This window comes from Pinus tabuliformis, chromosome 1_1 (genome assembly GCF_031772625.1).
Source record: "Pinus tabuliformis cultivar Carrire ecotype Pingquan chromosome 1_1, CPIR1, whole genome shotgun sequence".
Lineage (NCBI taxonomy): Eukaryota > Viridiplantae > Streptophyta > Pinopsida > Pinales > Pinaceae > Pinus > Pinus tabuliformis.
Genome location: NC_142297.1, coordinates 409,621,018 through 409,643,073, shown reverse-complemented (window position 1 = coordinate 409,643,073; position 22,056 = coordinate 409,621,018).

Genomic DNA, 22,056 nt, shown 5'->3' with positions numbered 1-22,056 from the left:
GCAGCGGAAGTGTGGTAAAAGACTGTATTGGCTGCGTTTAAAGACTGACAGCGATACCATGGCGTGAAGCCCCTCCAGAAATCGATCTGGGCAGCGGATACCACAGAGTTTTCATGTCATATATATATATGTGAGCACCTTTTTTGAACAGTGATATACATTGATATTTGAGCGCCCTTTGATTTTTTAAAACAGTGATATTTGAGCGCCCTTTGATTTTTTAAAACAGTGATATATGTGATTGAGCGCCCTTTGATTTTTTTTGAACAATGATATATATATATATTGAGCAGTGATATATATAATGCATAAGGCAATCATATTGAGCAGTGATATATATAATGCATAAGGCAATCATATAAGGATATTTTTATAGAAGTTTTTGGCGGAGATATTTTTTCAGAAGGATTTTTTTTCTCTCTCAACAGAAGTGTTTTTGGCAGAGATTATTTTTTTACAGAATGCATTCAATCATTTCTATGGTCGGAATAGTTCTCACTGGCAAGGAGAACTATTCTGAATGGTCCCGGATGGTAAAAAACACCCTTGTCTACAATGAACTGTGGAAAGGAGTGTGTGTCGGAGAAGAAGACAGAGACCCTGTGCAGCCCACATCAGACAAAGAACTCGCCATTTGGGAAAACAAGAACAGCAAAGCCTTTGCATTGATCGCAGCATCTGTCAATGAGGAAGTAAGTTGTCATATTTCCTGCTATTCCACTGCCTTTGAAGCTATACAAAAGCTGAAAGAACTCTATGATACACATTCTGCACTTGAAGTTGTTCAGCTCATGATTAAACTCTTCACTCTTGAACTGAAAAATAATGATCCTCTTGCTCTTGCATCTGAAATAAAGTCTATAATGCATGATATAAAATCCACTAAGGTTGAGCTGGATATCTCTCTTATTGCCTTTCTCAAAGCACTTTATCCTACCTACTCCAATTATCTTGAGTCTTTACAAGCAAATGGAAACCTTAAAGATATAACCTTTGACTCTCTTGTGAAAAAGTTTGCTGAAAGAGAGAAAGCCTTTGGAAAGAAAACAGTCCCTGAATCTTCTGAAGAGACTGTTTGCCTTGCTCACAAAGAAAAGCATCCTGCTCAAGATTCTGCAAGAGGAAGAGGTGGACGAAGAGGAAGAGGAAGATACTTCAGAGGCAGGGGGGCAGACATTCTCAAGCAGAAAAGGCAGATCTGCATTGCATTCGCTGCAAACGAAATGGATAACATGATGCTTCTACATGCAAGCTACCATGGGACAAGGTTGAGCAGAGAAGAAATCAACAGAAAGGTAAAACTGATGACTCAGACAAAGGTAAAGCACCCGAATCTGCACACTATATTGAGGCACAATGTAATATTGGAGTAAATGAAGATTTGTTTAATGCTTCACTTGCTTCTTCGAAAAATGACTGGTTGCTTGATTCAGGAGCAACCTGTCATATGACTCATAGGAGAGATTTATTTGAAGATTTCACTAACAATGTTGATGGAGCAGTATACTTTGCAGATCAGTCAAAAATCAAGCCATCAGGGCTTGGCACAATCAGGCTTAAACTGCCTGGTCTTCCAGACTTTCTTCTGGATCATGTTCTATATCTCCCACAGCTGAAGAGAAACTTGCTGTCCCTGGTCCACATCCGCCAGCAAGGTCACTCCATTCACATGTTTGATGGCAAGCTTGAGGTAAGAAAGGCATCTGACCACTCACTTGTCATGAGGGGTATAGAAGAAGAAAGACTCCTTAAACTGCAAGGAACCTCTGCTCATGCACAACATTTCTCATATATTTCTCATCATGAAGAATGTACACTTCTATCAAGTTTATTATGGCATGCTAGATTTGGGCATTTAAACTATGATAGTCTCCGCTTGTTGAAGAAAAATGGTGTTGCTGGTTTGCCTACAATTCCTAGAAAACATAAACAATGTGATGCTTGCATTCTAGGAAAGCATAGCAAACAGTCTTTTCATGATTCACATTCAAGAGCACATAGGAAGCTTGAACTTATTCATTCAGATTTATGTGGTCCAATGCCTGTTCCTTCTGCAAATGGAAATAAATATATCATGACATTTATTGATGATTACACCAGAATGTGTTGGGTTTACTTCTTCTGAAGAACAATCTCCCCTGCATGACACTCCAACAACGGATGATGCTTTAAGTGATGTAATTGATAGAATTGGGAGACTCAATCTTGATTCAGACCCAACTCAATCAACAGAACAGCCTGGACCATCTCAGAAAGGTCCTCCAAAGTGGCTGACAAAGACACTTGAAAGTGTTCATCCTGATGAAATTGGAAAAACAGGAACCCGAAATTCAAATCGACAAGATGGAGGTGATGTAGATAACTCTAATTCACCTGTTGATATGGATGTTACTTATGATTGTGAATTGAACTTGTCTACAGATTTTGAACCAACTTCCTTCAAAGAAGCTGCTTCTTATGATGAATGGAAAGAAGCGATGCAGAAGGAGTATGATGCCCTCATAAAGAATGGCACTTGGAAGCTGGTTGATCCTCCATTTGGAACCAAACCAATTGGCTGCAAGTGGGTCTACAAGAACAAGTACAAAGCTGATGGCTCACTTGACAAGCACAAAGCTAGGCTTGTGGCAAAAGGTTTTGCACAGAAAGAAGGGGTCGATTACGAGGAAACTTTTGCTCCCACAGCAAAATGGGCCACCATCCGGACACTCTTTGCACTAGCTGCTCAGAACGGTTGGAAAGTCCATCAAATGGATGTAAAAACTGCATTCTTGAATGGAGATCTAAAAGAGAATGTTTTTATGTCCCAGCCTGAAGGATTTGCTGTGAAAGGACATGAACACAAAGTATGCAAACTTGTGAAGTCCTTGTATGGCCTCAAACAAGCACCACGAGCCTGGTATGAAAAACTAACTTAGCATCTTCTGAAACTCAACTTCAAACATTTTGATCTTGATGATGCAACTTTATTTGTCAAGAAAGTTGGCAAAATAGTTGTATATCTTGTGGTATATGTAGATGATCTTTTAATGACAGGGAACAATGAAAGCTATATTGTATCCATAAAGAAAGAATTAGGAAAATTTTTTGAAATGACTGATTTGGGCTATGTTCATTACTATCTTGGCATTGAAGTAACCCAACATCCAAAGTCCATATTTCTTTCTCAAAGGAAATACATTGGAGATTTGTTATACAGATTTGGCATGCCAGAGTGCAATCCCCTTTCTACTCCAATGGAACAAAACTTGAAGCTCACATCTACTGAAGGAAAGGAATTTGAGGATGCAACAAGGTATAGACAGCTTGTAGGAAGTCTCATCTACCTCACTACTACCAGACCAGACATTTCATTTGCTGTTGGAATCCTCTCCAGGTTTATGCAAAAGCCTTGTGAGGGACATTGGTCTGCTGCAAAAAGAGTTCTAAGGTACTTGAAGGGAACTCAAGACCTTGGAATCAAGTATACACAGGTGGACGACTTCAACTTGATTGGATACTCTGATTCAGATTTCGATGGAGACAAAGAAACTGGGGTATCTACTTTAGGATATGCTATGAGTCTTGGATCAGGAGCTGTCTCCTGGAGATCACGCAAACAATCAGTACCAGCAGATTCCACAACAAAAGCAGAATACGTGGCAGCAGCTGAAGCAACGAAAGAAATTGTGTGGCTCAGGAAAATTCTTGAAGATTTGCAGGTAAAACAAATACAATCAACTCCACTCATGATTGATAACACATCTGCAATAAAGTTGGCCAAGAACCCAAAGTTCCATGATCGTACTAAGCACATCAATACTAAATATCATCTGATCCGACATCATGTTGAGGCCAAAACAATCCATCTTCGTCATTGTTCCACAAACGATCAAATTGCAGACATCTTCACCAAAGCGCTTGGAAGAGAAAAGCTTGAAAAATTCAGAATGATGCTTGGACTCACCAACATCCCTTCAGATTAAGGGGGGGAATGTTGACACCTAATCCGAAACGGATGAGGTGAAGTCGGACAGTCATCTAGAAGATGAACTGATCCGTTTTATATGTGTATAAATAAAGTGTTGGCTAATGAATAAATCAATCAATCCTTCTTGTTTTCTCTCGTTCAATTGCTGGAGTTACCCTGGCCTGACACATGCAACCCTCCTTTATATCCTGTAAAGGTCTTCCATGGCTTCTCTTTGTGCATGAGATCTTCTAGAACCAATATAAATCTCTCTTTCCTCTACCTGTGAAGAATTAATAATACCTTGAGATTGTTGTTGTTCAACAATGTTTATTTCCTCGTGTTCATTTGACACATTTTGTGGCCAAATAAATGGATTTTTCAAAGGTATATCTTCATTTGTTGTTGTTGAAATGATATCACTTTTATTATTGTAAAATGACTCCCACCAAACTGAATCAACAATGTCAAACTACTCATATGTATATCTAATACATTTTTTAATTTCTTCTAGGCAATCAGAAAAATTTATATCTCTATTCTGTCTGCATGCATTATGAATTTCACCAACTGATTGTAATAACAATATTTTTTATGCAAATATTGGATGATGTAGAATGAACTTAAAAAATTCCAAACCCGATGACGGTGCCCATCCTACAATAGTTGAATACTTCTTGCCCCATATTAGTGTTTTCCGATCAACTTTTTTGATACAAAATTGATGTTGGAAGCTAATGTCATTAAGTTGTTCAATGCATTTCTCCTCACCATGCGATCCCAGAATAACCTTCGCATTTTAATAGTTTCTTCCAACACATTGAAAGTAGGCTCTGGCATGTATGATTTCTTAATACATTCAATTAGTGATGGCAAGCTCCCAACTTCCTTCCTCCTCAGTGTGACTGAAAAATGACTGATGTCTGATCAATATGGTCATGAGTGTGCCCAACAAGAAGGAAACCAACCTTTACCTTCTAAAAAATTTTCAATTCAACAAGCATTTTTAGATGTCCAAAAAAAACCTGATTTTTGTTTTCACAGCAAGTGTTGTCCAATTGTAGATATAAAACTTCAGGAAGATTACTAGACCAATGGGAAAGCACACCATGAAGTATGGTTATTATCAGATTGTGATACTGAATAAAATTTTCCTCCTGCAAATTTTTGCGTGTGCGAACAAAATGTGGTAAAAGTGTTTTCTTATGGTCCATACCATCAATTATCAAACCCAAATATTTATTTGGATTATCATAACACTTCTTTTGATGCTTGTACAACTTTTTCCTTTGACTTGTTTGTTGTTCGTGATGCTCCTAAAGTTCTTTGACAATTGAATCTACACAACATAAAAGAAAGCCATTAAGAAATATGTTTTCATAGATGATGACTATACAATTTTAAAAGTTAAAGTTATGAATGCTTACCTCTTTTTGACCCTTCACATTTGTCCCTTTTTTATTTAAGATAAGCACGTGTACTGCAAATACCCATCCTTGTCTTCTTAGGAATATGGACATTGTTGAATTATTACTTCCATACCTTCACAAAATATTGATATGTAATAAACCGACCATGTCCCTCAGCACCTTGTGCATATTCGTTGTATAATTTTTAGATTTCTGGTCTTGAAAAATTATTTGGAATATGTATTGTCTCTCTATATGGCATACAATCTCCATGATTTGAAAAGAAATCTTTCATCCATGACATTGAAGTATTTGATAATGGCCCAAACTGTCGTTTATGACGTACTTCTGAATAAAATGTGGGATCCTTTTCCAAATTTTCTTGAATTCTCAAGAGACGAAAATTCCCCATCGAATGAAACATTTTGAAAGCCTTTCTACAGATAAATAAAGATCCAGTATGATAACCATAACCTGACAATGTAGATTGCATGCACCTAACTAAATATGAATTTTGCATGCTTTTATTCATTGATAAATATATCTTCCTTTTCTCTAATGCAAATTTGAAATCCATATGTTTCAAGCAATATTTTTGACAACATTCACTTGAACTGAGAGTGCTAATAGAACTTATTCTTGTTGGATATTCTACTCTACCTCTTGTATAACTAGAACATCTTGCATTGATATGAAAAGTTCTACTCCTACTCCTCGATACAATATTTCTTGGCAACATCTCCATTATTGCATCATCATTTGTATAAGCATTTTCATCGTCATTAAGAGGAATGTTATCCACACTACGATCAACTATGCTTTTCAAATACTGAATTGGAGGATATTATTCATCTTCCCCTTCTTCAGTGCTACTGCCATAGTCCTTAGAATTGGGTCTAAATGGAAAATTTCACTCGATCTTTAATTCTTCCACATGTGAATTGTCAGTGCTTCTCTCATAGTCCATAAAATTAGGACTACATAAAAAATGTGACTGTTTACTTACTGAAAATGTTACATCTTGTCCTTTGTGACTGCTACCTTTATAGTCATTAGGATTAGGACTAAGTGCTTCAACTTGTCCTTCATCACTACTGCTCTCATAGTCCATAAGATTAGGACTAAGAGGACACCGTGACACTCCATTCTTTTGAAATTTTTCATCATGCTCTTCATCACTACTGCTTTCATAGTTAGACACCATGACACTCCATTCTTTTGAAATTTTTCATCATGCTCTTCATCACTGCTGCTTTCATAGTCCATTGGATTAGGACTAAGAGGACACCATGACACTCCATTCTTTTGAAATTTTTCATCACGCTCTTCATCATTGATGCTCTCATAGTCCATAGGATTAGGACTAAGTTGACACTGTGACACTTCATTATTTTGAAATTCTTCATCATGTTCTTCATCATTGCTGCTTTCATAGTCCATAGGATTAGGACAAAGTGGAAATTGTGACACTCTATTCAATTGAAATTCTTCATCATTGTTGCTCTCATAGTGCATATGATTAGGACTAAGAGGACACCGTGACACTCCATTCTTTTGAAATTCATCATCATGCTCTTCATCACTGCTACTCTCATAGTCCATAGGATTAGGACTAAGAGGACACCATGACACTTCATTCTTTTGAAATTCGTCATCATTCTCTTCATCACTGTTTCTCTCATAGTCCATAGGATTACGACTAAGAGGACACCCTGACACTCCATTCTTTTAAAATTCATCGTTATGCTCTTCATCAGTGCTACTCTCATATTCCTTAGGATTAGGACTAAGTGGACACCGTGACACTCCATTCTTTTGAAATTCATCATGATGCTTGTTAGAGTCGGTCCTTACAGCCCTCCGTCAGAGATCTGTTCACTTTTTGCATATCATTCTTAGGTGTCTCGCTCATTCCACTTCGTTGCATTTCGCTAGGGGCATGCCATTGACTGACGAGAGGGTCTGGTCGTTTTGTCTTTCCTCATGCTTGTACCTGTAGGGCTAATTAAAATTCCTCAAAAATTATTGAAGTTCAGGTCACGTCATAAATGATTATTTTCGTTAAAAAGAGTCTTTAGTCCTAGAGTCTAGGGTTTCAAATCTTTTGATACATGTGATAAATGCTCGCAGGCCATGAGGTTGGCTTCAAGAGGTTCCCATTTCATATTTTTATTCTGAAAAAACATTTAAAGACATTTTTAGTTCAAAAATCTGTTTTGAATTGGAAACTCTAAAATTTCGTTTTTGTAATATTGATGTATTTGTTTCACCATAAGAAGTTTCATAGCAAGCCTCTGATGTTTGCCAAAGCCAAATGCCAAAATCTCTGCAAAAAATCAAGACATTTCATCAATCCAAGATTCAGAAAAAGAGTGAAAAGCCAAAGACAGAATTGCATTAAATGATAAAGTGCCGAAAGCCAAACATTATAAAAATGGGTTATGGTTTATGAGATATTTTACAACCCATATAAAGCATTGAGAACAAATCATTTTCACAAATTTCCCAAAGCAAAACCGAGTTAGAGTGTTGAAGTCAAGTTTGAAGCATTTTCAAAGCCGTGGACTGGAGGTGGAAGTGCGCACTACGCACAGAGCAGGCGCACTACGCACAAGAAGCGTGCTACGCACTGGGCTTCACCGGCCTGTGCAAAATTGCATGCGCGCTACACACATACTGCGCGCTACGCATTGGGTAAGCGCGCGACGCATACAAACTCAAAGCCAAAAATTTTTGCTCCTTCGTCCAGATTCATGCCAAATTGCCTCCAACTGCTTGCAAGTAGGTTCTTTATGTTTTCTCAGTGAATTTTAGACATGATTATGGTGTTTTGAATGTGGAGAAACAAGTGTGAAATGTAAAACCCTATGTTTATTTCCAAATTCACTTCTTAGGGTTTGAAACAAATATTAGGGACTGTGTGGGTTAATATATGCCTGTGTCATCTATTTTCAGTGGTGTCCATGCTCATTATTAACCTTAGCCTCACGCTCTCTCTTTGCCATTACATCACTGCTGTCATTGTTATGGCCATTGTCATTTTCACACTGTTTTTTCATGCAAACTCATTTGACAAAACTATTCTCATTGTGGCTTTCCTATGATACTTTGATACACATGTGACACATTTGAGGAGTAAAGCATACACTGAAAATTTTGCCTTCACTATACCTATATCAGCATACATTTTGCAAACAGTCTGATTTCAGCACAATGTCAGAGATGGATTTAGTTTATGAACAGGAGTATGACAGTGATTCCACAGCAGAGATTAACGTGCCACGAAGGTCTCACAGAAGTGGCAAAAGTGGTAAGCATCTTAGGGAGGAACCTACTTCTTTGGCTCAATTGCATGCTTGCCCGCTTGCAATGGATTGTTTTCGCTATTAGTCATGTTACCACTATTGTGAGTTGATTTCACAAACTCAGCATCATCATGAGCTAGCTCGTCTATTTGTTCTACACTTACATGATGGCCATGTAAATCTTGTTGGAGTAAATTTCATTCTGTCACTAGAGACCATTGCTCAGGCCACCGGAATACCAAACGTAGGAGAGGAATGGAACAAATGACAACAGCTAGAAAAATTATACCATAAGCCATACATCAATCCTGGGTTTATAAGGTAGCTAAGCAGGGTATTTCCATTCAGATTTCTAAAGGATGAATTTGCACCCTTGATGAAGCTCATCATTTGATATTTCAGTTGTGAGGGCAGATTCTCGCGCCTCTATACGTACCATATTCGTTTGTTGATTCATTTCACGAGGGTACCTATGATGAGCATTACATACTTCATGTATCGCAATATAGAGAGGATGACATATCTTGTACAGAGGAAGACCCCATCACAGCAACATAGCAATATATATCATTACGCGCTGAACAAAATCATTGTGGTATAGCAGCTCACACAGTAGGGCATTACTTGGGAGGATTTCATCTCCTGTGACTTCTTCACAGTCTTACAACTGCCTCCCGAGGTAGTTCATGATGAGGGAGAGCCTTTACATCAGCTTGACATTCATAAGCCCGAGCATATCAATGCTCTAGTGTATGTGAGATACCAGCGAGGCCACAGGGCCTTATTTGCACCTACACGACAAGTACTATCTCCACATGGCATGGAAGGGGTCTCGCCTTCTTCTTCAGTACAGGTACAGGTTCAGGAAAGAGGCAAGATGTCGATGCATGAGGAGGGCCTTTTAGGAGGCCATGATATTGATGTTACACTCAGTGATGTGGATGGGAGCTGTCCTGGCTCGAAACTGAAAGAGATCATCCAAGAGTAGAAGGCTGAGATTGACAGCTTGAATGAGAAGTTACTGAAAGAAGAAGGGGTGATCAAATATTCGGAGCAGCGCAATAAGCAGCTAGAGGACCAGCACACACTTGTAGAGATGCGACAAATCCGTGAAGACTGAAAGTTGGCCCGAAAAATACCTAGAAATTTGACACCTTTTGAGTGGCAATTTTGGCTTGAGAAAATCAATTGACATCTGGAGGAGTTGTTGGCGAAGGCCAATAGAGACAAAGACATGCTCCGTCATATGAAACATCACTATTGGGCTCGCATGCACGTCCGTAAAGCAAAAATAAAGATTTTGAAGAGGAGGTTGAGCAGAGCATTAAAACGGCGAAAGAGGCCTAATCCACTTTGGATTTTGGATGAGGCTTTGGTGGTTGAGCATGATACATGATGGAGGGTCTTCTCTCCAAATTTGAGCAATTTCGGAGAATTTTTTGTCATTTTAGAAATTATCGGCGTGCAAAACAGATTTTTCAGCCCAACGCGTAGCGCGTCGACGTGCGCACTTATGATTGGGACACTTTCTGGAGGAAATCTTTATAATTTTGGATTTGTCATGGTAAGTTATGCATGCTCTAGTATGGCCAAGGCATTCTATCAAGTTTTGGATGATCAAAAGGGTTAAAAACACCATGAAAATCACCTTTCTACCACCTTTTGCACCAACAAGAAGTACTTGTGGGAGAATGAGATTTTGAAGGGGCAAATGAGTTCCAAATTGGGAAATTCCACTTGGGTTGGATAGTAGACATACAGGGCTTTCCAGAAAGCTAACATGAGCTTGATTTTGATGTCAGGAAGTGCCCCAAAAGTAGGCTGAAAGGCGCGCAACACATAGAGCTCAGGCGCGTGGCGCATAGAGATTTTTGGTAAAACTTTCATCTTCCAGCTCAGAAATTCGGCCAGTTTTCACTAGTTTCACCTTCTGATGTAATATTTGACTTATCTTGATGTAATTTTATGTATATGATGTAACTTTGGCACTTATTTACCTATTCTAGATGATTCATTCACAAAATAGAAAAACATTAATGAAATGAATCAGTTTCCCTTCTTTTAGAGGCAAGTTGTTTGGATGCCTAGTTTTCAGCTCTATGTTTGGAATTAGTTCACACTGCTCCTAGAAGGAGGAGCTCGACCCCTAGAGGCAAGGAGATGGGTTGGCATGGTCTATATTATGTAGATTTTCAGTCAGTAGCAAGGGTTGCACTTTTGGGAAAATTTTGGCACACTATTGTACATATCTTCTGAATTTTGGCTAAGGAAAAATCAAAGGTTTTGCAGCACCTGTTGGGATTCATGTGGTTTTCAGTTTTGATAGTGTGTTCTCTCAGTTATTTTTAAGTTCTTTAATGTTTTAATGTATGCCATTCCCTTCTTTTGCTTTTAAAACTAAATGAATGAGTAAGTGAGGTAGAATCCATTGATTTCAGTGCTCTGCCTTTAAGTTTGTTTAGTTTTATATGTTTTCACCAGTCTGGAGAGGATCCCTATTTCCCTTGCCCTTTTCAACTCCTTTTAATTTTGATCCATCCATACATATGATCAAAAAGCATCAAAGCTACTACCTACCTTGCCCCAACTCGAATTCTGCAAAGATCTGGTCTCATCCCCGAGCCCAAATTTGTTTTTTCCCTTTCCTCCAACAAAACCCCAAAAATTTTTAAATCAAATCTACCTATCCATTTACTAGCCTAAAATCAATATCCATTATAAGTCATATCAGCTCCTTTGAATACCTTTTGCCGAGATACACCCAGAGAGAGCCCTCTCCTGTCCTCGTAGGGCTAGCTACGAGGCGGAGCTTGGTTTGATGTGGCCTTGAGTCTCGCCTTCCCTCAGCCTAAGGCAGATTCCAGTGTTAACATAGTGGCGACCATACTAGGGACAAAATGGTTTGCTTGTTGATGTCATTGGTTTTCTAAGCTACAGACAGAGCCTGAAGTTATGCTAGGTAGCCTTCGAAATGCTTTTGCTTTGCATTAGCGCAAGTAGACAAATGCTACTTCAGTCAATCTCCGATCTAGCTTGTAATCGTGACACTTGAAACACCTTAGTACATCTGCAAATTCTAAGCTTCTGGATGATAAGTTTAGGGTTTGATAGGCTGAAAACGTTGTTTATGTTCCTTTTATTTCTTGAAAATAACACACTGGCTTCAAAGAGATATACCAGAGCTAATCCCGAACCTGATCCTCCTCCTGTTTACAAAAAATCCTAATTTGATTCCAAGACTCCTTCGTCAAGAGAGCTCTGTGACTCCCGTGTTTAAATCCCATTCATGTCCTGCAATTTTTAAGTATCTTGAGGAACTTGATTTTGATGAGAAGTTTGAATTGTCTCTATTTAAAACCAAATCCGAAAGTGCTCTTCGTTCTCTAGTTCCAGATCCTGACTTTGTTGCAGCTCTTGAAGTTGAAAGAAACAATAAATTAATTGAAAATTTTATCTTGAGCCACCTTCAGAGAGAAATTCAATTTTCAAATCTTGTTGATTTCCTAGAAGCTGCATCTGCAAATATTGGATCTTCTATCATGGCTTTCGCCTCGAAAGTTCCCACCGAACCGCCTTTCATTCCCACTATTCCCCTGCAATCTATAATCACATATCAACAGTCTGCAGTAAATTCTCCTTCTTCATCCCACATTGCTTCTCCTCCGCATACACCTCCTCATAGTCCTCATACTTCAGTTACACCCACTCCTCCAACAACCCCCAGACCAAATCCGCCCAGAGAAATGGCCGCTCGGTTTGCATCTCTCGCTCTGCCTCAAATTTTGAATGACATGCCCGCAAATTATCAGAGAAAAATTCCTTTGTTTGATGGCACACCTCAGAATATCATAGCTCAGCAACATGTCAACAAAATGACGAACTTCTTCAATCTCCATGAGATTGATGAAGAGAATGTGACCATGAGGTTATTCGTGCAGACCTTTGGTGGAGAGGTAAGGAAATGGTTCAGAGCTTTACCAGCCAGAAGTGTTCCTACATTAGAAGATCTGAAGAGACAGTTTCTGGAACATTGGGAAGTAAAGAAAGATCCGTTGCAAATCAAATCTGAATACACTAAGATCAAACGAAATGCTGGAGAATCCGTTCAAGACTATTGCATTAGATTTAATGCGGTGTATAATGCAATTCCAGATGTTTTAAAACCAACTAGAAAATTAGCTTTGCTTAAGTTCCTGGATGGTTTTGATCCAGACATGGCTTATCAATTAAGGGAGAGAGATCTAGCTACCTTAGAAGAAATGTAGAAAATTGCCGTTAGTGTTGAGGCAAATTTGAATGATAAGAGAGCCAGAATGAAAGCCGAGAAGAAAGTCTCAATAAAAGAAGAAGCCTCTACATCAAACCAAGTTCTCCGCAAGGTAGAAAAGATGATTGAATGGTTAGAACTTGATAAGCTGGAACCACAGATTTGGAATCCCAATTTCCATGGCCAACAGCAGCCACAATTCAGGATCAAACAGCGTGAGCAGCGAGCACAAGAAACGGCAACACAACAGCAGCAAGTAAAGACATCTCTTCAACAGAATTTTGTTGGTCAAGAATCAGATGATGAAGATAATGTAGTTGGGGAAGAAAATCACTTCTTTACTCCTGATGATATGCCCACATTTATCACTGAAGATGATGAAAATGTAGCAAGTTCAGCAGTGTAGCATGATGCAGATTTTATCTTGGCAAACGATACAGTTCTCGAGGAAGAGTCGGATGAGTATCAGAGAGGTTATATGCATGCTTTGTTCGCCCAGCAGTGTTAGTATTCACCTAGAAATAGAAATGTTCCCATCAATCCAGTCCAGAAAAGAAAGGAAGTTCCAGCATCTAAAGATGAAACACCAGTTGCCCTAAAGAAAGGAAAAGAAAGTGCTGATCCTATTACTAGCAAGCTTCCACCAGCGAATGAAAAGGTAAATCATCCCATTGTATCAAAGGATAAAGTTGAAAAGAAAGATGTTCCAACTAAAGAGATGGAAAATATTTATGTTTTTAGTTTAGAAAATGAAATTTCTAAACTGAAGGTATCCATTCCCTTGACTGAGCTCATGAAGAACAACAGCTATAGAGGTCAAGTCTCCAAAATTCTGAATTTTGACTCAATGTCCGATATGGTGAGTGTGGAGGATGATCAACCGGAATTGATATTTGGACCAGCATTGAGTGGTGAGTTTGAAGTACCTCCTTTTTATATCAGTTTGAGAGTGCATGAGTTTATGTTGCATAATTATATGTTCGATTCTGGCGCCTCTCACAATCTTATGCCGAAAGCTATCATGGAGAATTTGGGTTTGGATATCACCAGGAAATATCATGATCTTTATTCATTTGATTCTAGCAGGGTGAGATGCATAGGGATTATTAAAGACTTGGTTGTAAGTTTGGATCAGGTCCCCGCAAAGAATGTCTGGATGGATGTTGTCGTGGCTGACATTCCTCCCTGCTTTGGTATGCTCCTTTCCAAATCTTGGGGAGAAAAATTGCAAGGAACAATACAGCTTGATTTCTCCTATGCAACTATTCCCGTGTTTGGCCAAATGAGAAAGTTGTACCGGGAACAGAAAATGAAATACATGATCACCAGCACGGAGAAACCAATTAATCATCCGGTTAATTATGTACATACAGATCTAGAGTCTTTTGTTTTGTATTTAGATAGTTTCAATGATATTGATAGTCAGTTAGTTGTAGCAGATGATATTCCAGAAATAGTAGAGAATTTTAGAGAATTTTTGAAGAAAGAACGACAAGAACAACAAAACACCATTGAGCAATTAGCTAGAGGTAATGGACAGCAAGCAGAAAAATACAGCAAACAGCATTTCAGCACTTAACAGAAGACGAAGATGGTTTGTGGACCATGGATTTTGATGGAGAAGTGGGCAATGACGGTTCTGGGATTGGTATTTGGGTACGTAGTCCTTTTTCTGCTTCAGACAAAGTGCCTAGTAATGTGTGGGTATGTTCTTACAAGCTTGCTTTTGATTGTTCAAACAATGAAGCTGAATACGAAGCTTTCATTGCTGGCCTGAAAATTCTAAGAAAGTTGAATGCTAATAGGATTGCAGTATATGGTGATTCCGAATTGGTGATCAAGCAAGTTAAAGGCGAATATCAAGCAAAACATCCTCGGATGCGAGCATACCGAAATGTTGTTCTAGATATCCTGAAAGTGTTTTCAGATTATACATTGACGTGTGTGCCTCGTATTCAAAATAGCATTGCAGATGAACTTGCTAAGGTAGCCAGTAATTTGAAGATTCCTATGAACTCAAGCAATAAATTTGAAATTCATGTGAAGCACCGTCCGACTGTCTTGGACACTCAGAGACATTGGCAAGTTTTCCAAGATGATGAGGAGATTAATGATTTTCTGCAAAATAGAGGTAAGCTCAAGGATACTTCAATGGATGTAGAACATGATGATGGTAAAGATGATGTGCACATAAATCAAATGGAAGTGTTGCAGCTCAAGGATAATGTGATTCCTAAAGGCTTGATACCTTTAGAGGAGCTCTTTGATCATGATGACATAGCCCGCAAACTGACATTGCAACCAACATAAAAGGGAGTTGAAGACGTGAATCTTGGAACAGGTGAGCATCCGAAGATGGTAAAGCTCTCCAAAACATTGCCACCGAAGGTAAAGGCCAAATATATTAGTTTTTTGTCATCTTTTGCCAATGTGTTTGCTTGGGACTATTATGATTTGAAGACGTATGATACAAATATAATTCAGCATACCATTCCTATTAAGCCTAATCAAAAACCTTTCAGACAGAAGTTAAGAAGGCTTAATCCAAAATTGCTGCCATCAATTGAGAAGGAGATAAATAGGCTATACAAATCAGGAATCATTGTTCCCATCCGTTTTTCTGATTGGATATCTAATTTGGTGCCTGTGCAAAAGAAGACCGGTGAGATTCGTTTGTGCATTGATTTCCGGAATCTCAACAAAGTTTCATTAAAGGATAATTATCCGCTGCCCAAAATGGATCACATACTACAGTGAGTAGTTGGAGCATCACGCATGTCACTACTCGATGGTTATTCCAGATATAACCAAATTTTAGTCCATGAAGATGACCGGGAAAAAACAACGTTCACCACTCCGTGGGGAACATTTCATTATGCGAAAATGCCTTTCGGTTTGAAGAATGTGGGTGCTACTTTTCAGTGGGCAATGGACTTGGCTTTCGCAAATGAGAAGGATGTCTTCTTAGTGGTGTACCTTGATGATTTGACCGTGTTTTCCAAATCAGATGATGAACACTTGCTTCATTTGGAAATTGTCTTTGAAAAGTGCAGAAAATATGGTGTGTCACTGAATCCTAAGAAGCGCTTGTTTGCCATGGATGAAGGCAAAGTACTTGGGCACATTATCTCAAAGGATGGAATTCGTATCGATCCAGCATTTGTGGAAGCAATTCAGCAAATTGACTTGCCCCGAAATAAGAAGGAGATTCAATCGTTCAATGGTAAGATAAATTTTTTTCGTCGTTTTGTTCCTAATCTTGCTGAGCATCTTAGGGAGATTACAAACATGCTTAAGAAGGAAAGCCAAGTGTCATGGACAGAAGAGGCTATGAAATCTTTAAATTTAGTTAAATTGGTTCTTTCTTCAGCTCTGGTTCTAATAAGCCCGGATTATACTCAGGATTTTATATTGTTTTCTTTTGCTTCGGAGCATACTATGACAGTTGTGTTAATGGAGAAAAAAGATGAGCATGAGAGACCCATTGCTTTTTTCAGCCGAACCATAAGAGATGCTGCTTTGAAATACAACATTATCGAGAAACAATCCCTTGCACTTGTAAAAGCACTGAAAGATTTCCGTGTGTACATTCTGCATTCTCATATTTTAGCTTATGTTCCTAATGTTGCTGTCAAAGATGTTTTGGTTCAGACCGACCCGGAGGGAAGGCGTGGCAAATGGATAGCAACTTTGCTGGAGTATGATGTGGAGATAAGGCCCACAAAGCTTGTTAAAGGTCAGGGATTGGCAAAATTGATGGCTGAATCAAATTTACACGTCTTAGACATAAATTTGATCGTTGCCTTGTCTGATGAAAATGAGGAAAGTTCTTCGCTTCAGGTATCATAAATGTTTGTTCTTTCTCCATGGTATTCAGATATCATATATGTACTTCAAAATTTGTCTGCACCACCTGGTATGGCTAGAAACAAAGCGAGAACTCTTAAGTTGAAGGCTGCTAAGTTTTGTGTTTTAAATTCTACACTTTATTGTAAAGATCCTGGTGGCGTTTTGTTAAATTGTTTGGTGGAAGAAGAAGCGAAGCAGGTCATAGAAGATTTCCATAAAGGGGATTATGGCGGTCACATTTTTTGGAAAAAAATGGAAAATAAAATTTTGAGGGCTGGATACTATTGGCCGACATTGTTTGCTGATGTGTTTAAGGCTATCAAGAGCTGTCATAACTGCCAGATTTTTGAAGGGAAACAAAAATTACAGCCCTTGTCGCTTAAGCCCATTGAGGTGAGTGCCCCTTTTCAGCAGTGGGGGTTGGATTTTATTAGTGAAATTCATCCTTCTTCTTCAGGTCATCATAGATGGATCCTCAAGGGAATGGATTACTTCATGAAATGGATCGCAACAATTCCCACCAGGCAAGCTACGGATGTGGTAATAGTTTCATTCCTTGAGAATAATATTTTGTCTCGTTTTGGTTGCTCGAATAAGTTAATAACTGATAATGTAGCAGCTTTCAAGTCAAAGAGGATGGTTGAGTTTTGTAGTAAATATCATATTACTTTGGGGCACTCAACCACCTATCATCCACAAGGCAATGGATTGGTGGAGTCTTCCAATAAATCTTTGGTTAATATCATTAAGAAAATGCTAGAAATGAACAAGAAAGGTTGGCATAAGAAGTTGGTCCATCCACTTTGGGCAGATCGAGTGAGTCAAAAGAAATCCATTGGCATGTCCCCCTTTGAGTTGGTGTATGGAGTGGACGTAGTGTTTCCTTCATCTCTGGCTGTCTCGGTAGTCAAATTGCTTCAAGAAGCAGGCAGCGAGGAGGATCCTATGCAGCGAAGACTTAATCAGATGATTCATTTACAACAAACACGGGAGGAAGTCTTTCAGAACACATTCGAGTTACAGGAACGAATAAAGAAGATCTACGACAGAAAAGCTAAAACAGATAAATTTCAACTGGATGAGATAGTTTTGAGGTGGGATGCTCGGAATGAAGATAAGGGAAAGCACGGCAAATTTGAAAACCTATGGAAGGGTCCTTTTAAGATTGTAGCGTATCATGGTCAAAACTCTTTTCTTCTCAAGTAAATGAACGGAGATGATGTCCTGGGGGGCCGATCAACGGTCAGCTGCTCAAGCGGTACCATTCCTGAGTATTTTCTGCTGATTTCATTATCATTGTATATACCATTTTACTTCTGTTTCATTACAAGAGTCTACTGATCTCTTTTCTTCAGTTTGGGGCCCATGGAGAAGGCAATAATTCAGAAGAAGAAGATCAGTTTGTTTTGCAGTTTGTTAAGTTAGCTTGTTGAGTCAATTTAGTTTTAAGTCGGAGTTGGTCTCAGTTAGTTTTCAGTTAAGTTTTCAGTCAATAAATATGTCAAAAGATTTTGGGTTATTTGTTGAAATAATGATTCCATAGCCCAATGGATGAAAGGCACTGTCTAGCTATCCCAGAGATCTTCCGTTCTTGGCACCTCTTTGGAGCCACCATCCCCATTGGAGCCAATGTTAGAGTCGGTCCTTACAGCCCTCCGTCAGAGATCTGTTCACTTTTTTCATATCATTCTTAGGTGTCTTGCTCATTCCACTTCGTTGCATTTCGCTAGGGGCATGCCATTGACTGGCGAGAGGGTCTGGTCATCTTGTCTTTCCTCATGCTTGTACCTACAGGGCTAATTAAAATTCCTCAAAAATCATTGAAGTTCAGGTCACGTCATCATGGTCATAAATGATTATTTTCGTTAAAAAGAGTCTTTAGTCCTAGAGTCTAGGGTTTCAAATCTTTTGATACATGTGATAAAAGCTCGCAGGCCATGAGGTTGGTTTCAAGAGGTTCCCATTTCATATTTTTATTCTCAAAAAACATTTAAAGAGATTTTTAGTTCAAAACTTTGTTTTGAATTGGAAACTATCAAATTTAGTTTCTGTAATATTGATGTATTTGTTTCACCATAAGAAGTTTCATAGCAAGCCTCTGATGTTTGCCAAAGCCAAATGCCAAAATCTCTGCAAAAAATCAAGACATTTCATAAGTCCAAGATTCAGAAAAAGAGTGAAAAGCCAAAGACAGGAATTGCATTAAATGATAAAGTGCCGAAAGCCAAACATTATAAAAATGGGTTATGGTTTATGAGATATTTTACAACCCATATAAAGCATTGAGAACAAATCATTTTCACAAATTTCCCAAAGCAAAATCGAGTTAGAGTGTTGAAGTCAAGTTTGAAGCGTTTTCAAAGCCGTGGACTGGAGGTGGAAGTGCGCGCTACGCACAGAGCAGGCACGCTACGCACAAGAAGCGCGCTACGCACTGGGCTTCACCGGCCTGTGCAAAATTGCATGCGCGCTACGCACATACTGCGCACTACGCATTGGGTAAGCGCACGACGCATACAAACTCAGAGCTAAAAAAAAATTCTCATTCGTCCATATTCATGCCAAATTGCCTCCAAATGCTTGCAAGTAGGTTCTTTATGTTTTCTCAGTGAATTTTAGACATGATTATGGTGTTTTGAATGTGGAGAAACAAGTGTGAAATGTAAAACCCTATGTTTATTTCCAAATTCACTTCTTAGGGTTTGAAACAAATATTAGGGATTGTGTGGGTTAATATATGCCTGTGACACTATTTCCAGTGGTGTCCATGCTCATTATTAACCTTAGCCTCACGCTCTCTCTTTTCCATTACATCACTGTTGTCATTGTTATGGCCATTGTCATTTTCACATTGTTTTTTCATGCAAACTCATTTGAAAAAACTATTCTCATTGTGGCTTTCCTATGATAGTTTGATACACATGTGACACATTTGAGGAGTAAAGCATACACTGAAATTTTTGCCTTCACTATACCTATATCAGCGTACATTTTGCAAACAGTCTGATTTCAGCACAATGTCAGAGATGGATTCAGTTTATGAACAGGAGTATGACAGTGATTCCACAACAGATATTAACGTGCCACGAAGGTTTCACAGAAGTGGCAAAAGTGGTAAGCATCTTAGGGAGGAACCTACTTCTTTGGCTCAATTGCATGCTTGCTCGCTTGCAATGGATTGTTTTCGCTATCAGTCATGTTACCACTATTGTGAGTTGATTTCATAAACTCAGCATCATCATGAGCTAGCTCGTCTATTTGTTCTACACTTACATGATGGCCATGTAAATCTTGCTGGAGTAAATTTCATTCTATCACCAGAGACCATTGCTCAGGCCACCGGAATACCAAACATAGGAAAGGAATGGAACAAACGACAGTAGCTAGAAAAATTCTACTATAAGCCATACATCAAACCTGGGTTTATAAGGCAGCTAAGCAAGGTATTTCCATTCAGATTTCTAAAGGATGAGTTTGCACCCTTGATGAAGCTCATCATTCGATATTTCAGTTGTGAGGGTAGATTCCCGCGCCTATATACGTACCATATTCGTTTCTTGATGCATTTCACGAGGGTATGTATGATGAGCATTCCATACTTCATGTATTGCAATATAGAGAGGATGACATATCTTGTACAGAGGAAGACCCCAGCACAACAGCATAGCAGTATATATCATTACGCGCTGATCAAAATCATTGTGGTACAACAGCTCACACAACAGGGCATTACTTGGGAGGATTTCATCTCTTATGACTTCTTCATAGCACTACAACCGCCTCCCGAGGTAGTTCATGATGAGGGAGAGCCTTCACATCAACTTGACATTCCTGAGACCGGGCATATCAATGCTCCAGTGTATGTGACTTACCAGCGAGGCCAGAGGGCCTTATTTGCAGCTACACGACGAGTACTATCTCCACATGGCATGGAAGGGTTCTCGCCTTCTTCTTCAGTACAGGTACAGGTTTAGGAAAGAGGCAAGATTCCGATGCATGAGGAGGGCCTTTTAGGAGGCCATGATATTGATGTTACACTCAGTGATGTGGATGGGAGCTATCCTGGCTAGAAACTGAAAGAGATCATCCAAGAGCAGCAGGCTGAGATTGACAGCTTGAATGAGAAGTTGCTGAAGGCAGAAGGTGTGATCAAATATTTTGAGTAGCGCAATAAGTAGCTAGAGGACCAACACACAATTGTAGAGTTGCGACAAATCCGTGAAGACCGAAAGTTGGCCCGGAAAAGACCTGGAAATTTGACACCTTTTGAGCGGGAATTTTGGCTTGAGAAAATCAATCGACATCTGGAGGAGTTGTTGTCAAAGGCCAATAGAGATAAAGACATGCTCCGTCATATGAAACATCACTATTGGGCTCGCATGGACGTCGGTAAAGCAAAAATAAATATTTTGAACAGGAGGTTGAGCAGAGCATTAAAACGACGAAAGAGGCCTAATCCACTTCAGATTTTGGCTGAGGCTTCGGTGGCTGAGCATGATACATGATGGAGGGTCTTCGCTCCGAATTTGAGCAAATTCGGAGAATTTTTTGTCATTTTGGAAATTATCGGCTTGCAAAACAGATTTTTCGACCCAATGCGTAGCGCGTCGACGCGCGTGCTTATGATTGGGACACTTTCTGGAGGAAAACTTTATAAGTTTGGATTTGTCATAGTAAGTTATGCATGCTCTATTATGGCCAAGGAATTATATCAAGTTCTGGATGATCAAACGGGTAAAAAACACCATGAAAATCACCTTTTTGTGACCTTTTGCACCAGTAGGAAGTACTTGTGGGAGAATGAAATTTTGAAGGGGCAAATGAGTTCCAAATTAGGAAATTCCACTTGGGCGGGATAGCAGAAATCCAGGGCTTTCCAGCAAGCTAACATGAGCTTGATTTTGATGTTAGGAAGTGCCCCAAAAGCAGGCTGAAATGCGCATGACGAATAGATCTCAGGGCGCGGCGCATAGAGATTTTTGGTCAAATTTTCATCTTCCAGCTCAGAAATTTGGCCAGTTTTCACTAGTTTCGCCTTCTGATGTAATATTTGACTTATCTTGATGTAATTTGATGTATATGATGTAACTTTGGAACTTATTTACCTATTCTATATGATTATTTCACAAAATAGCAAAAATTTAATGAAATGAATCAGTTTCCCTTCTTTTAGAGGCAGGTTGTTTGGATGCCTAGTTTTCAGCTCTATGTTTGGAATTAGTTCAAACTGCTCCTAGAAGGAGGAGCTCGACCCTTAGAGGCTAGGAGATGGGTTGG